The following is a 16,022-nucleotide window of genomic DNA, read 5'->3' as shown; positions in this document are numbered from 1 at the left end:
CTCCAACCATTAAGTTTGTACAGATAAAGATCTAATGTTTTTTTATCAGCTGTATCATCCATATGATATCCATATTCTAAACAAATACTGAGGTATATAATTTTCTTATTTATTCAGTAATTTTAGAACACATAGTGGAAATGTGGATTCTAGAAAGTTACTTCTAAGCACAACTATAGGTAAAGCACAGAGAAACTGAGTCCAGGAGAGTTGACAGTATAATTGCAACAATATCAATAATTTTGCCATAATTAATGGGCTGAATTTATATATAAAGCAATTTTTTAGACAATTTCTGCTGCTAATAAAATTATAAATAGGAGTAGAGGAGTCATAATATATTTCTCTTATTCTAGGAGTAAAAGCTCACTATAGTGTTAATCCAGGAATTTTTAGGAGTTAACATTATCATCTCCACAGTGAACTTTCTTGTATTCAGCAAACTTTGATAATTCTGCCAGTGAAGATATGTACTCAGATTTTATTTATTATTTTACATTTATTTATTTATTTATTTTGAGACAGAGACAGAGGGGCAGAGAGAGAATCCCAAGTCAGGCTGCATATCCGGTGCAGAGCCTGACGTGGCGCTCAATCCCACAAACCACGAAATCATGACCTGAGCCAAAATCAAGAGTTGCACAATTAACTTACCACTCAGGTACCCCAGTACTAAAATCTTAGTACAAAGAATATCAGTATCCTTGAGCAAATGAAAAGTGACATCCTTTATTTTAGCAAGTTATACATAAGATATTCATTTGGTATATATAATTTGTAGAGAGAAAGAGAAAAGGTATATTCAGTTGGAAATCCTATGCCATGGCACACAATTCTGACATAAAAGGAAATGGCATTGTAAAAATTGAAGTCATTTTGACTGAGAGAAGTAAAACAGAGGAAATTTCTAAGTAACAGAAAGCAGTTAAAGCTGCCCTTAGAGAACTGTAACTTACATAACTATAATTTACTGACACTTAAAAGAGAGATAATAATTTGTGTAGACACTAAGTTTGGCAGAGCTATGGGGATAATATATCTTTTTCAATATCAAACATTATTTAATTTTTGATGTCAAGTCTTTCCTACCATATTAACTTTTTATACTATGTTTTCCTCAGTGACCTTGACCAACATGTGAGAAATAATCAACCCCATTTTCCTATGACTTGAAAAGGTGTCAGTGTAGTATATGTCCTCATTGTTACTTGAAAGCTGTATCCTCCTTAACAAACAAAAAAATGAATTTTATATTAGGCAGATGTGAAATCAACCGAAACCATGAGTTTTAGTCTGCAGAATATTTTAGATTGCAACAAAATAGTTAGTTTCTGTTTCCATCCAGTGGGATTTTGTGAGATGGAATTATTGTGAGATAAAATTCATGGTAGATGAGACAAAGGCAGGGTAGTCTGAGACCTAATCTTGATTTCTCCACATTTAATATATTTATTTTTAGAATTATATATAAATGTTATCCCCCAACTTTCAAGCTGTTAAATACATTTGTCATGTGGCATGTCACTAATTGCATTAGTATTTATTTGATCACCAGATTGCTCATATGATAGTCTTTAGAAAATGCATTTTTCTACAGTAACTTTTGGGAATCCTTGCTTCCTCCAGGATACTAGGTTCACTGTTCACTGCTTAATTTTGAAATGAAAGTAAATAAGTGCTTGATACTTTATCTCTCTGGCTTTACAACCAAAGCAACCTGCGTCTTACCACTTTAGTATGATTCTGGAAGAGACTTTTCAATTTTGTTTTTCACGTTTATTCATTTTTTGAGAAAGAGAGTGTGATCAGGGCAGGGGCAGAGAGAGGGAGACACAGAATCGGGAGCAGGCTCCAGGTTCTGAGCTGTCAACACAGAGTACAATGCGGGGCTTGAACCCACAAACCACGAGATCATGACCTGAGCCGAAGTCGGACATTTAAACGACTGAGCCACCCAGGTGCCCTGGAAGAGCCTTTTCAAACCTTCCTAGGGAGAAAGAAACTCATGTTTTCTTAGTCACTACTGCACATGGATCACCAACACTTTGGACAGGCAAGGAGATGGGAGAATTTCTCTTAATTCACAATTAAATATCCTATCATTTCCTCTTTCCCACCCCACCAACAAAACGTGCCACCAAAGCCATTTTGAGTGATGTCACTCAAGGCATTTTTTTTCTCATCTGTTAAATGGCAATGGTATGGGCTTGAAAGGACTGTTATGAGGCAGTATATTGGAACTTCCTAAGAAAGTAATAAACTGCCCAAGTGGCAGCTATGCTGTGATGTTCTGTAAAATCTTTGCACACCTATCATGAATCATTATTTCAAATTGACAAATTAAAGACAAACAAATGCACAGATAACAGACAGCCAGTTACCAGCAGCCTAAGGAGGTCCCCACAATGAATTTTCCCTTCTTTGATTTTTTTAAGTCATTTGGAATATGACCATTGGTGAAATACATTTAAAACAAAACTTTACTAATGTCCTACACCCAACCAAAGAAAGCTTCAACTAAATCACCAGTATTCTTATTTTGAACATTTTGGAAATGTCTCTTCGTCTATTTTTTCCACAGGTATATTTAATGGGATTATGTTAGCTTTTGATCCATAGGTTACCACCATTAATGTTTACATTCTCTTCATATGATACAAAATTTATATTATAAACTATATAGCATATATAATTTATATATTATATACTATAAAATTATAAACCTAATCATTTTATTATAATAAACTATAAAATCCCTTAAATAAACCTAGACTTCAAGATTCTAAACTAAAGCAGAATACTTATTGTAATTTTTATTCTTTTAATATGAAATTTATTGTCAAATTGGTTTCCATACAACACACAATGCTCATCCCAACAGCTGTCCTCCTCAATGCCAATCACCCACTTTCCCCTCACTCCCACCCCCAATCAAACTTCAGTTCATTCTCAGTTTTTAAGAGTCTCTTATTATTTACCTCCTTTCCTCTCTAGCTTTTTTTTCCCCCTTCCCCTCCCCCATGGTCTTCTGTTAAGTTTCACAGGATTCACATAAGAGTGAAAACATATGGTATCTGTCTTTCTCTATATGACTTATTTCACTTAGCATAACACTATCCAGTTCCATCTACGTTGATACAAAAGGCCATATTTCATTCTTTCTCATTGCCACGTAGTATTCCATTCTGTATATATAAACCACAACTTCTTTATCCATTCATCAGTTGATGGACATTTAGGCTCTTTCCATAATTTGGCTATTGTTGAAAGTGCTGCCATAAACATTGGGGTACAAGTGCCCCTATGCATCAGCACTCCTGTATCCCTTGGGTAAATTCCTAGCAGTGCTATTGCTGGGTCATAGGGTAGATCTATCTTTAATTTTTTGAGGAACCTCCACACTGGTTTTCAGAGCGGCTGCACCAGTTTGTATTCCCACCAACAGTGCAAGAGGTTTCCCGTTTCTCCACATCCTCGCCAGCATCTATAGTCTCCTGATTTGTTCATTTTAGCCACTCTGACTGGCGTGAGGTGTTATCCCAGTATAGTTTTGATTTATATTTCCCTGATGAGGAGTGACGTCGAGCATCTTTTCATTGGCCATCTGGATGTCTTTACAGAGGTGTCTATTCATGACTTTGGCCCATTTCTTCACTGGATTACTTGTTTTTCGGCTGTGGAGTTTGGTGAGACCTTTATAGGTTTTAGATACTAGCCCTTTGTCGGATATGTCATTTGCAAATATCTTTTCCCATTCCGTCAGCTGCATTTTAGTTTTGTGGATTGTTTCCTTTGCAGTGCAGAAGCTTTATCTTCATGAGGTCCCTATAGTTCATTTATGCTTTTAATTCCTTTGCCTTTGGAGATGTGTCAAGTAAGAAATTGCTGCAGCTGAGGTCAGAGAGGTTTTTTCCCGCTCTCTCCTCTAGGGATTTGATGGTTTCCTGTCTCACCTTCAGTCCTTCATCCATTTTGAGTTTATTTTAGTGAGTGGTGTAAGAAAGTGGTCTAATTTCATTCTTCTGCATGTTGCTGTTCAGTTCCCCCAGCACCATTTGTTAAAGAGACTGTCTTTTTTCCATTGGATATTCTTTCCTGCTTTGTCAAAGATGAGTTGGCCATACTTTTGTGGGTCCAATTCTGGAGTCTCTATTCTATTCCATTCGTCTATGTGTCTGTTTTTGTGCCAATACCATGCTGTCTTGATGATTACAGTTTTGTAGTAGAGGCTAAAGTCTGGGATTGTGATGACTCCCGCTTTGGTTTTCTTCTTCAAAATTACTTTGGCTATCTGGGGTCTTTTGTGGTTCCATACAAATTTTAGGATTGCTTGTTCTAGCTTCGAGAAGAATGCTGGTGCACATGTGATTGGGATTGCATTGAATATGTAGATTGCTATGGGTAGTATTGACATTTTAACAATATTTATTCTTCCAATCCATGAGCATGGAACGTTTTTCCATTTCTTTGTATCATCTTCAATTTCCTTCATAGGCTTTCTATAGTTTTCAGCAAACAGATCTTTTAAATCTTTGGTTAGGTTTATTCCTAGGTATTTTATCGTTCTTAGTGCTATTGTGAATGGGATCAATTTCTTTGTCTTTCTGTTGCTTCATTATTAGTGTATAATGTACTAATTTCTGTACATTAATTTTGTATCCTATGGCTTTGCTGAATTCATGTATCAGTTGTAGCAGACTTCTGGTGGAGTCTGTTGGATTTTCCATGTATAATATCATGTCATCTGCAAAAAGCGAAAGCTTGACTTCATCTTTGCCAATTTTGATGCCTTTGATTTCCTTTTGTTGTCTGATTGTTGATGCTAGAACTTCCAACACTATGTTAAACATCGGCGGTGAGAGTGGACATCCCTGTCCTGTTCCTGATCTCAGGGAAAAAGCTCTCAGTTTTTCCCCATTGAGGATGATGTTAGCTGTGGGCTTTTCATAAATGGCTTTTATGATGTTTAAGTACATTCCTTCTATCCCGACATTCTCGAGGGTTTTTATTAAGAAACGATGCTGAATTTTGTCAAATGCTTTTTCTGCATCGATTGACAGGATCATATGGTTCTTTTCTTTTATTAATGTGATGTATCACATTGATTGATTTGTGAATGTTGAACCAGCCCTGCAGCCAAGGAATGAATCCCACTTGATCATGGTGAAAAATTCTTTTTATATGCTGTTGAATTCCATTTGCTAGTATCTTGTTGAGAATTTTTGCATCCATATTCATCAGGGATATTGGCCTGTAATTCTCTTTTTCTGCTGGGTGTTTGTCTGGTTTAGGAATCAAAGTAATGCTGACTTCATAGAATGAGTCTGGAAGTTTTCCTTCCCTTTCTATTTTTTGGAACAGCTTGAGAAGGATAGGTATTATCTCTGCTTTAAATGTCTGGTAGAACTCCCCTGGGAAGCCATCTGGTCCTGGACTCTTATTTGTTGGGAGATTTTTGATAACTGATTCAATTTCTTCGCTGGTTATGGGTCTGTTCAAGTTTTCTATTTCTTCCTGTTTGACTTTTGGAAGTGTCTGGGTGTTTAGGAATTTGTCCATTTCTTCCAGGTGGTCCAGTTTGTTGGCATATACTTTTTCAGAGTATTCCCTGATGATTGATTGTATTTCTGAGGGATTGGTTGTAATAATTACATGTTCATTCATGATTTTATCTATTTGGGTCATCTCCCTTTTCTTTTTGAGAAGCCTGGCTAGAGGTTTATCAAATCTGTTTATTTTTTCAAAAAAACAACTCTTGGTTTCATTGATCTGCTCTACAGTTTTTTTAGACTCTATATTGTTTATTTCTGCTCTGATCTTTATTATTTCTCTTCTTCTGCTGGGTTTAGGCTGCCTTTGCTGATCTGCTTCTATTTCCTTTAGGTGTGCTGTTAGATTTTGTATTTGGGATTTTTCTTGTTTCTTGAGATAGACCTGGATTGCAATGTATTTTCCTTTCAAGACTGCCTTCGCTGCATCCCAAAGCATTTGGATTTTTGTATTTTCATTTTCATTTGTTTACATATATTTTTTTATTTCTTCTCTAATTGCCTGGTTGACCCATTCATTCTTTAGTAGGGTGTTCTTTAACCTCCATACTTTTGGAGGTTTTCCACACGTTTTCCTGTGGTTGATTTCAAGTTGCATGGCATTGTGGTCTGAAAGTGTGCATGGTATGATCTCAATTCTTTTCTACTTATGAAGGGCTGTTTTGTGACCCAGTATGTGATCTATCTTGGACAATGTTCCATGTGCATTTGAGAAGAAAGTATATTCTGTTGCTTTGGGATGCAGAGTTCTAAATATATCTGTCAAATCCATCTGATCCAATTTATCATTCAGGGCTCTTGTTTCTTTATTGATCCTGTGTCTAGATGATCTATCCATTGTTGTAAGTGAGGTATTAAAGTCCCCTGCAGTTACCACATTCTTATCAATAAGGTTGCTTATGTTTGTGATTGTTTTATATATTTGGGGGCTCCCATATTCAGTGCATAGACATTTATAATTGTTAGCTCTTCCTAATGGATGGACCCTGTAATTATTATGTAATGCCCTTGTTCATCTCTTTACAGCCTTTAATTTAAAGTCTAGTTTGTCTGATATAAGTATGGCTATTCCAGCTTTCTTTTGACTTCCAGTAGCATGATAGGTAGTTCTCCATCCCATCACTTTAAATCTGAAGGTGTCCTCAGGTCTAAAATGAGTCTCTTGTAGACAGCAAATAGATGGGTCTTTTTTTTTTTTGAAATCCATTCTGATACCCTATTCTGAATTCCTTCAGTTTGTTGGGGAAAATCTTTATCTCCCTTTCTATTCTGAATGACAGACTTGCTGGATAAAGGATTCTCAGCTGCATATTTTTTCTGTTCATCACATTGAAGATTTCCTGCCATTCCTTTCTGGTCTGCCAAGTTTCAGTGGATAGGTCTGCTACTACCCTTATGTGTCTACCTTTGTAAGTTAGAACCTGTTTATCCCTAGCTGCTTTCAGAATTCCTTCTTTATGTTTGTATTTGCCACTTTCACTATGATATGTTGTGCAGAAGATCAATTCAAGTTACATCTGCAGGTAGTTCTCTGTGCCTCTTGGAGTTCAATGCCTGTTTCCTTATCCAAATCAGGGAAGTTCTCAGCTATGATTTGTTCAAGTACACCTTCAGCTCCTTGCTCTCTCTCTTCTTTCTTCTGGAATTCCTATGATACGCATATTGTTCCATTTGATTGCATCACTTAGTTCTCTAATTCTCCCTTCATACTCCTGGATTTTTTTATTTCTCTTTTCCCATTATTTTATCTTCTAATTCACCTATTCTCTCCTCTGCCTCTTCAATTTGTGCTATGGCTGTCTCCGTTTTATTTTGCACCTCATTTATAGCATTTTTTAGTTCCTCATGACTATTTCTTAGCCCCTTGATCTCTGTAGCAATAGATTCTCTGCTGTCCTCTCTACTTTTTCAACCCCAGTGGTTAAATTATGACTATTATTCTAAATTCTTGTTCTGTTATATTGCTTAAATCGTTTTTGATCAATTCGTTAGCTGTAGCTGCTTCCTGGAGTTTCTTTTGAAACTCCATTTCGTCATTTTTGTTAGTCCTTGTGGTGGCTCCAAACTGCAGGGCACTTCTGCTGTGCCGTCTGGAGTAACTTGCGTTGGTGGGCGGGGCCACAGGCAGACTGGTGTGTACCTTATCTTCTCCTCTCCCAGTGGCAGGACTCACTGTGGAGTGGTGTGACCCCTGTCTGGGCTACTTCCACACTGCCATGCTTGTGGTGCTGCCTCTATGGGATCTGGCCCAGGGCATATTAGCTGGGGTGAATCCGCGAGGTGCACAGGGGCAGGAGTGTTAGGCTTAGCTTGCCTTGGGGTCAGTGGTCCCCTGTGGGAGGGACCCTGCAGCACTGGGAGGGAGGCAGACTCTTAGGATGGATGGATTCACAGAAGCACAGGGTTGCAAGCAAGTTCAGTGACAGGAACCAGTTCCCTTTGGAATTTCAACTGGAGGATAGGAAAGGAAAATGGCGCTTGCCAGCGCCTTTGTTCCCCTACTGAACTCTGTCCTTCAGGGGCTCAACAAGTCTCCCTCCTGGTGTCCTCTCGCCCTCCCACTCTCCAAGAGCAGAGCTGTTGACTTTTAACATTCCACATGTTAAGTCCTGCTGGTTGTCAGAACTCATGCAGTCTGGCCCCTCCGCTTTTGCAAGCTAGACTTCAGGGGCTCTGCCTTGCCCTGCGGGCTGCCCCTCCACCGCCCCGGCTCTGTCTCACTAGTCCATGTAGCATGCGCTGCCTCTCTGCCCTTCCTACCCTTTTCTGTGGGACTCTTATCTATGCTTGGCTCCGGAAAGTCCATTTTGCTCATCTTCTGGCAGTTTTCTGGGTTATTTAGGCAGGTGTGGGTGGAATCTAAGAGATCTGCAGGATGAGGTGAGCCCAGCATCCTCCTATGCTGTCATCTTCCTGTCTCCATGCAGCCCTTTGTTTGTTGTGAGGAAGTTGTTCATCTGTTTTCTGTTTTTCAGGTCGTTTTCAGAGGGAATTTTTGCACATGTAGCTGTAGACTCGGTATGTTCATACAAGGAGGTGAATTCAGGATCTTCCTATGCTGTCATCTTGGACTGCCCAGATCACGAGGTGAGTGACAAAGGATGTGACTCGGGAACAGCCAGATGGGGAAGAGGAGGTATGCAGCAAGGGCAGGCAGCTTCCCTGAGCTCGCCAGGCTGCCACTCTCCCTGCAGCTCCACGTGGTCACCAATTGGAAGCTCCCTTATTGTAATTTTAAATTGTAATTAATAGGCATTTAGTATATTTGAATTGCTAAATGAAAGTTTTATACTACATTTGATGCTTAGTAATTTCAGAGTTACCTAAGAACAAAGGAAAATTGGAAGGAAAAAAGGCTTTCAGAGATTCAGAAGAAGTAACAATAGAAAATAACTAACATAATGAGAAATAATCCTTTTGGATCGCTTCACTAACTGAAGTTATGGTTACCCTTTAAACTACATAAAACCTTTAAATATATTAGGGAGTTTAAGAGAAAATAATGATGAAAGGTACTGTGAGTCATGACAGGATTTGAAGTGGCTACATGTATCAAACATGAGCAATGGCCTCTAATGGTTATATCAGAAACTACATCTTCAAAACTTCCTTGTAAGATTAAATATTATTTAAAATGGTATAAAGAAGATGAAAGGCGATAAAAGTAAAATATAATGGGCCAAATTTAGAAATTGTTATTATTAGTTGTTGCTCCTAATGTAGTACTTCTAAAAATCCACCTTCTCTCTGTAATGAAGAGGCTGAGTAAATAATCTCTTAATTTTTTTTTCTTCTGTGATTAGACTAAGAATTGCGTAGTGGGCTTAGAAATCACCCCCAACTCTGAATGACTTTTCATTTCATACCAGATTCCTTCCCAACCAAGTTACATTGGAAATTGATGATTCATCTTGAAATTAGGCCCATGAAGTTATTGAGTTGGTCAAGTTGAAATCTTGTTACAAAATGCTATAAACTTACTGTTGAATGTAAAACCTTTCACTGTAAACAAAATATGGCATAATTTAAAAAAAGCTGAAAACAGTTGGAAAATTTTCTGAAAGAGAAACTGAATGAAAGAAACTTCTTAGTGAAAGCCTACTAAAACAGATACAAATAAGCAAGGAAACACAGTAGCAGAAATTCAACACCTACCATTATATCTTAACAGGTCGAGAAAGAAAACAAATTTAAAAATCACTACCACTCTTAAACTCTATAATATCTACACTTCTCCCAGTATTAGAGGGGAAGAAAGGGGAGTGATCAAAATCTGATATTCATTCTTATTACCACCCAAAATGATACTGTGGAAGACCCATCTTGAGTATGTGGGCAGGAAGTATATAAAGAGAGGTTGAAAACTCCTCTAGCATACATGTATAACTACCATTCAGTGTGTCACTGCTGCTATATCCATCACTATTCTTTAAAGCTAAGAGGATACTTATAAAGAAAAGGCAGCTAGTTTAAATTGCTCTTGAGACTTTCTCTTCAACTCATGGATTAGATAGATGTGATTTTTATTTTCTAAATATTTGGAGATTTTTTGGCTACCTCTCTAATATTGACTTCTAGTTTAATTTTGTCTCAGTCCAAAAGCGTATTATAGTAATTTCTGTTTTTAAATTTATTAAGGTTTGTTTTATACTCCTGGATGCAGTTTACATAGATGTCTGCTCCGTTTGTACTTGAGAAGACTGTGTATTCTACTGTTAGATGGAATGCTCCAGAACTCTCAAAGAGATCCAAGTGATGGACAGTTGTTTGGGGGTTATCTATTTTTTTATTCATTTTCTGGCCACTTGTTCTGTCAATTTCTGAGAGAGGCATGTTAATGTCTCCAATCATAATTAAAAATCCATTTATTTTTCCTTTTGTTTTTATCCATTATTTCCCCATGGGTTTCGATACTTTTTTTTAATGTTTGTTTATTTTTGAGAGAGAGAGGGAGAGTGACAAGAGTGTGAGTGGAGGAGGGGAAGAGAGAGAGGGAGACACAGATCCAAAGCGGGCTCCAGGCTCTGAGCTGTCAGCACAAAGTCCAACATGGGGCTCACATCCAGTACGTGAGATCATGACCTGAGCTGAAGTCACTCAACCAACTGAGCCACCCAGGCATCCTATTTGATACTGTCTTGACACATGGATACAAATTTAGGATTCTTTAGTCTTTGGGTAAAATTTACCCATTTCATCATTTGTTTCCTATCTATCTCTGAAAAAGTTTCTTGTACTGAAATGTAATTTATATGAATTAATATAGTTTCTTGAGATTTATTCTGGTTAATTATTGCATCTTTCTTCATCCTCTTACCATACATAACCTATCAGTATCATATAATTGTAATGGATTCTTATTGACGAATATAGTTGGGTCATTATTGTTTTATATAAGATTCTCTTTTGACTAGTGGGTTTAGATCATTGACATTCACGATGACTATTGATGTGACTGGATTATATTGTAGCATCGTGTTATCTGTTTTCTATTTTCTCCATTTGATCCTTCCTTGTAACTTTTTTTCTCTTTTTCTGTCTTCTCTGGTTTTAATTTAGCAGTTTTTAATGAGCCCATTTAATCTACTTTATTGGTTATATTATCTTAACACATTTTTTACTGGTTGCTCTGGGGTTCACAATATACATTTAAAAATAACCTGCAACAGTTGTAACATAATATTATATCACCTTGTGTGCAGTGTAAGAAACTTTTAATTGTGTAAAACCTATTCTCTCTTCCATCCCTTATGCCATTGTTTTCCTGAATTTTATGCTGTAAACACCTAATATATAATTCAGCCTGGTTTTTATCAGTTATGTTTTCAAAAACTACAAATAAGAAAAAAATACTATATGTACTTTTATTTTTTTTCCATTTTCAATATTCTGATGTTCTATTTTCTGAATGATCCTGTCCCTTTTTCCTAAAGACCATTCTCAAACATTTCTTTCACTGTAGGTCTAATAGCAATGGGTTCCCTTAGTTTTTGTTTCTTTGAAAGCATTTATTTCTCCTTAAATTCTGAATAATGTTTTCACTGGATATAGAATTCTTCATTGACCACTTTTTTATTCAGCACATTAAAGATACCACTCTCCTGTCTTGTTTAAGGTTTTCTGATGAACAGATTGCTATAATTCTTAATCCTTGTCCTTCTATAAATAGTATATTGTTGTTGTCATGGTTGTTAATATTTTTTCTTTTCATTGGTTATCATTGGTTTTTAACAAGTTAAATATGATATGCATAGTTTTGCTGTCTCTTAGATTTGTGGTTTACTCTCTAACTTTGGAAAATACTCAGCATTATTTTCTTCTATATTGTTATCTGTTTATTCTACTTTTAATATTCTGATTACCTATGCGCGTTGAATTCTGACATTGTCACAGTGAAAGTAATGGCTAGAAAGAGGGAGATTGATTGTCTCTGACCAAATGTTAACAAAAACATCTACCCATGATTAGGAGTAAATTACAATACAAACTGATATTTCAAGTAACAAATGAGTTATCCTTGTCATTTTCTATCAACGAGAGCACATTTACTAAGAATTTCTCACCAGAAATATAATGGGAGTCCTGAAATACAGTTGCAGATGGATTTAGATCATTAGAACTGCTATTTTTAACTCAAATTTTAGCCTCCTTAAATGTTAGCTTGAGTTCTAGGCTTATTTCCTACTATTTCAAATCATGGGCATCTCACATCTAGCTGAAGAAGAGATGAATTTATTTTCATCATTTTTTTAAGTTTAGAGAATAAGTTTTTTTCCATAAACTATCCCCTCAGCAGGCAATTTTTTTCTTTTTGTGATATTAATCAAGATTGACTAAAGTATGTATTTGCTCACTGTAATGGAGAGTGGAAAAGCTAATATCTGAAAATAATAGCTTTCATAGTAAAAGATGAGCTCAGTCAAGAAAATATGTAGATAAAAGGTTTTTGAGTAGGTAAGTATTGACACTATCGAACACACTTTTCCCCAAAATCTCCTGCAATGGAAGAGATGGATAAAATCTACAGTGCTTAACCCATCAAGTCGCAATTTCAGTTTATGGACAAGTGTCTTGGATTACATGGATGTCCAGTATTACCACCTCAGTGACGTCATCCTCGTTCATGCCATCAAGATTTCTCAATGATTGTAACAGACTTGGAACTGTGTTCTCAAATTCTCAACTTAGGACCTATCATCTCTTCTCCTTTCAAGGTATTTTACCGGTCTGCAGTTCAGGGTCTAGGATTTTATTTTATGTCTGTCCTTGATAAAATACAAGCTGAATTAGGGTAGGGATAGTTGGAATTATTTTTCATTATGTATTCTCATAACCACTGGAACCTAGGAAGTACTAATAAATGTTAAAAAAATTAATGAATGTTTTACCAGAAAAACCATTTTGACAGAACTTATCTTAGATATTGATACTATATATGGAAAAGATATGTGAGGGCAGCTATGCAAAAATGCTACCTGAGGATAAAAAGGAAACTAAATGCATATATCAGATAAATTGCTTTTGGAAATCAAATCTAAGAAATTCAGGTATTTTCATTCAAGTTTGTTGTACAATGGAAAAATCTAAAAATAAAATTAATTTTTAATATATTATAATAAAATAAAAAGGGATCTTGACAAGCTAAGTAAACTAAGAATGAGAAAAACATCACTAGGAATGAAAATGAAAGGTGGAGTGAGAGATGTGAACATGATGGAGTAAAGACGCTCCAAAAAGCCACAAAAGTAGCCACAAATTGTCAGAATTCCAAAAATTAACCTGAGACTTCAGCCATGAGGTGGCATTTCATCAAGAAAAATGGAATGGCTGAATCTTAGCATCAACAACATGCTTTGTGGTATTTCATTTCTTCTAGTTTCATCCACTACTTGATGTCTAAAGAGTAGCCTTAGAAAGATAATAGGCCATACTCCTGGTATCAGAGGAAGCACAATAGCACTGCAGCTCTTTCCAAACTTTATTTCCAAAGAATAGTAATTACTTGACCCGAGTTGTGGTTCTCTGGAAGACTCTACTAAAATAACTTATTTTATTTCACCTTATTTGAACTTGCTGAGTGCTAAAAGCTTCTCCCCAAGAGGTATTTGTCAAATGTTATAACACCCTGACCGCCTAGAGTGATTTAGAAGAGTTGGGCACACAAAAGAGTAACCAAAATCTTGAAAAAAAAAATTTTAATGTTGATTTATTTTTGAGAGAGACAGAGACAGAATGCGAGTGGGTTAGGGGCAGAGAGAGAGGGAGACACAGAATCCAAAGCAGGCTCCAGGCTCTGAGCTGTCAGCACAGAGCCCAACGCAGGGCTTGAACTCACAAGTTGTGAGATCATGACCTGAGCCGAAGTCAGACGCTCAAACGACTGAGCCACCCAAGAACCCCAGATTAACCAAAATCTTAAAAGGGAAAGGTGAAGAATGAGATGTGTATAGGGGCTTTAAAAAAACCTGACATATTCCTAGGAAACATCATGCATTCAAAGAGTTGTGTTCATGTTTAGGGAATTAAAAAAAAAAACATGAGAAGGTCTTAATGATATATAGATCTTTGATATATCCTGAGGCTCTGCACAGCAGAAAATGAAGGTTAAGTCCGGGTTCAAAATTCCTGGTTGTGTGTTGAAGATGTGTCCTAACAGTCACACATAGCCCCTCAGCAAAGACTGGGGGATTTATTCCAAGAATTTTTAAAAATCCATAATTAGTTATTATCTGGTCACTAACCAAACTAAAATAAATTTAATGGCCACACACTATAAAGAAACAGACTTTAAAATTTGTTTAGAAATGTCATTAACTAAATAACAAAAAAGTAAGCAGCAACAACAAACTCTGCATAGGAGGAGCATCTGATTTCCAGAGTTGTACCTTACATTACTTGAAACACACATTTTTCATCAAAATATTATGTTATATATGAAGAACCAAGCAAGTATTACCCATCCAAAAGAAAAAAAAAATCAATAGGAACCATCCCCAAGGAAGCCTCAATTACTGTAAATTAGCTATTTTAAATGTGTTCAAAGAGCTAAAGGAGATCATGTCTAAATAACTAGAGGAGCACATGAGAATGTTCTGTCAACAAACACAGAATATCAATAAGGAGATAGAAATTATGAAAAAAGGATCAAATATAAATCCTACAGTTGAAAACTACAGTGGCTGAAATAAAAATCCAGTAGAAAAGATCAACTGCAGACCTGTGCAAGCAGAAGAAAGAATCAGCAAACCTGACAAAAGATAAATTCAGAGTATCCAGTCTGAGGAATAAGCAAAGAATGAAAAAAGATAAATGGAACCTCAGAGACCTGTGGGAAACCATCAGATGCACCAACATCAAGTGGACAATTGAAAGAACTAAAGGCAGAAAGAGATATTTCAATAATATTTGGACATTTCAATTCCCAATTTTCAATAATGTATAAAATAAATAGGCAGAAAATATAAAAAAAATAGAAGACTTTAACATTATTAGTGAACTAGAACTAAAAGACATTCTACCCAACAAAAGAACACATTCTTCTCAAATACTCAAAGAACATTTTCTGGGATAGACCATATGTTTCTTAATAAAACAAGCCTCAAAAATTTTAAAGGATGGAAATCATATAAAGTACGTCCTCTGAGCATAATAAAGGAATTAGAAATCAGTAACAGAAGGAAATTTAGGAAATTTAAAAATATGTGGTTCTTAAACAACAAATTAACCAAAGAGTCAAATAATGAACCATAGTGGAATTACAAAATACTTGGTAATATCAGTATTTATTGCAGGCAATAAAATTAGTGCTCAGATGGACATTTACAGCTATAAATGTTTCCAATAAAAACGAACATCCCAAATCAGTAACCTAATCTCCTACTTTATAGTAACGGAGTAAAATTCAGTAATCCAATGCAAGAAAAAGAAGGAAGAAGTAAATATTAGACAACAGCAAAGATAAAATATAGAGAAAATTGAACAAAACCAAAAACTGATTCTTTGCAAAGATACACCCAATTCCAACCAAGGAAAAAGAAAAGTTTCAATTGTTGAAATCAGGAATTAAAAATGTATCTTAACTACAGACTTTACAGAAATAGAAGTGGATTATAAGGAAATGTTTAAAAGAGGTATATGCCAAACAATTAAACGATAGTCCATTTCTATAAAGACATAAACAGATTGAATTAGTAATAAAAACAAATTTACAAAGAATCATTCAGGACCAGATGACCTCACTGGTACATTCAACCAAATAATTAGAAGAGTAACACTAATACTTCTTAAATACCTATTTGTTAAAAAGAAGAAATATAGGAACACTTCTTAACTCATTTTAGGAGGCCAATATTATCTTGGTAAAGTCAGACAAAGTTCTCACGAGAAAATATAGTATGCCAGTGTCCTCTATGAATATTGACACAGATATTCTCAGCAAAATATTAGAAAAGCAAATTTAAAGGATTATATATA

At 35.9% G+C, this 16,022-nt stretch overlaps 1 long non-coding RNA gene across 3 annotated transcripts in view; it reads left to right on the top strand.

Annotated features, from left to right (window-relative positions):
- Positions 1–16,022, top strand: part of LOC109267647 (uncharacterized) — a 153,244-nt gene that overhangs the window by 119,477 nt on the left and 17,745 nt on the right. For all 3 annotated transcript variants that reach the window (XR_008423788.1, XR_008423789.1, XR_002080214.2), the window contains one exon: positions 8,525–8,636. This is a non-coding gene — a long non-coding RNA (uncharacterized LOC109267647). The remainder of the gene's footprint in view (positions 1–8,524; positions 8,637–16,022) is intronic.

The sequence above is a fragment of the Panthera pardus genome, unplaced genomic scaffold (assembly GCF_024362965.1).
Source record: "Panthera pardus isolate Hobbes unplaced genomic scaffold, ASM2436296v1 HiC_scaffold_2, whole genome shotgun sequence".
Lineage (NCBI taxonomy): Eukaryota > Metazoa > Chordata > Mammalia > Carnivora > Felidae > Panthera > Panthera pardus.
This window is presented reverse-complemented; position numbering and strand designations above follow the sequence as displayed.